This window comes from Penaeus monodon, chromosome 27 (assembly GCF_015228065.2).
Source record: "Penaeus monodon isolate SGIC_2016 chromosome 27, NSTDA_Pmon_1, whole genome shotgun sequence".
Classification (NCBI taxonomy): Eukaryota; Metazoa; Arthropoda; class Malacostraca; order Decapoda; family Penaeidae; genus Penaeus; species Penaeus monodon.
The window spans coordinates 18,724,306-18,725,175 of record NC_051412.1 but is presented as its reverse complement, the minus strand read 5'-3'; the positions used below and the strand labels follow the sequence as shown (position 1 = coordinate 18,725,175).

The following is an 870-nucleotide window of genomic DNA, read 5'->3' as shown; positions in this document are numbered from 1 at the left end:
GAGTGTCCTTGTCACAAAGATTTTTTTTTTTTTGGGTGATTTGAATGTCCTGTATTCACTGCTTAAAAGGCTAGAAATACGTCAACAGGTATTTCAAAATACATGTTCATAGTTATAGCTATGGTATTTAGATGTAAACGTTTAGACATTATATCAAAGAAAAAAATATTTGCAATTATCCATAACACTATAGGTGAGTGAGTAAATTCTCTATTACTGACTGTAATCTTCATTCTTTATATAATCTATTTCCAGTCCCAGTAAGTAGCCTTCAAACAGTGACTGCCACACTGCAAGCCGGACCATCAGACACAATTGGTAAAGGACCATCGCCACAATTCCTGCTGCAATCCATTGCATTTCCTGTAGCGTAGCGGTAAGTAGCGTAATAAGGACAGTAGTGGGGATAACCGTGGTAGTATCTGTTTTAGTAGTGAGGGCATCCGTGATAGCTGTAATGAGGTACAGATTCCACTGATCTCTTGTGGTGACTGTGGTATCTGTGAGGATAACCATGGTAGTGGTTGTAGCGATAGCTATCATAATGGTAGCGATAGCTATTATAATGGTAGCGATACCCATGGTTGTATCCATAGTGTGGATGGCCATGACCCACCTGGTAACTACAACAAAAGTCGGTATCCGAATCAGCTGCTGGTTCAGAGTTAGGTTCCGGCATGGGCTGAGCTGAGCGTTTAGTGAGGCCGTGAACTTGAGGAGCCTCATAATAGTAGAGAATATGATAATTGCTGTTCTTTGAGTTATCCACGATTTTATGAATCATTAATCAAACTCTATAAACAACTTATATCATTGGTACATACTACCGTTAATTAATTAATATTTGATAGGGACGAAAATGGTACAATG

The 870-nt window shown here is 38.9% G+C and overlaps 1 pseudogene; it reads right to left on the bottom strand.

Annotated features, from left to right (window-relative positions):
- Window positions 1-149, bottom strand: part of LOC119590441 — an 8,500-nt pseudogene extending 8,351 nt beyond the window's left edge.
- Between the last annotated feature and the right edge of the window lie 721 nt (window positions 150-870).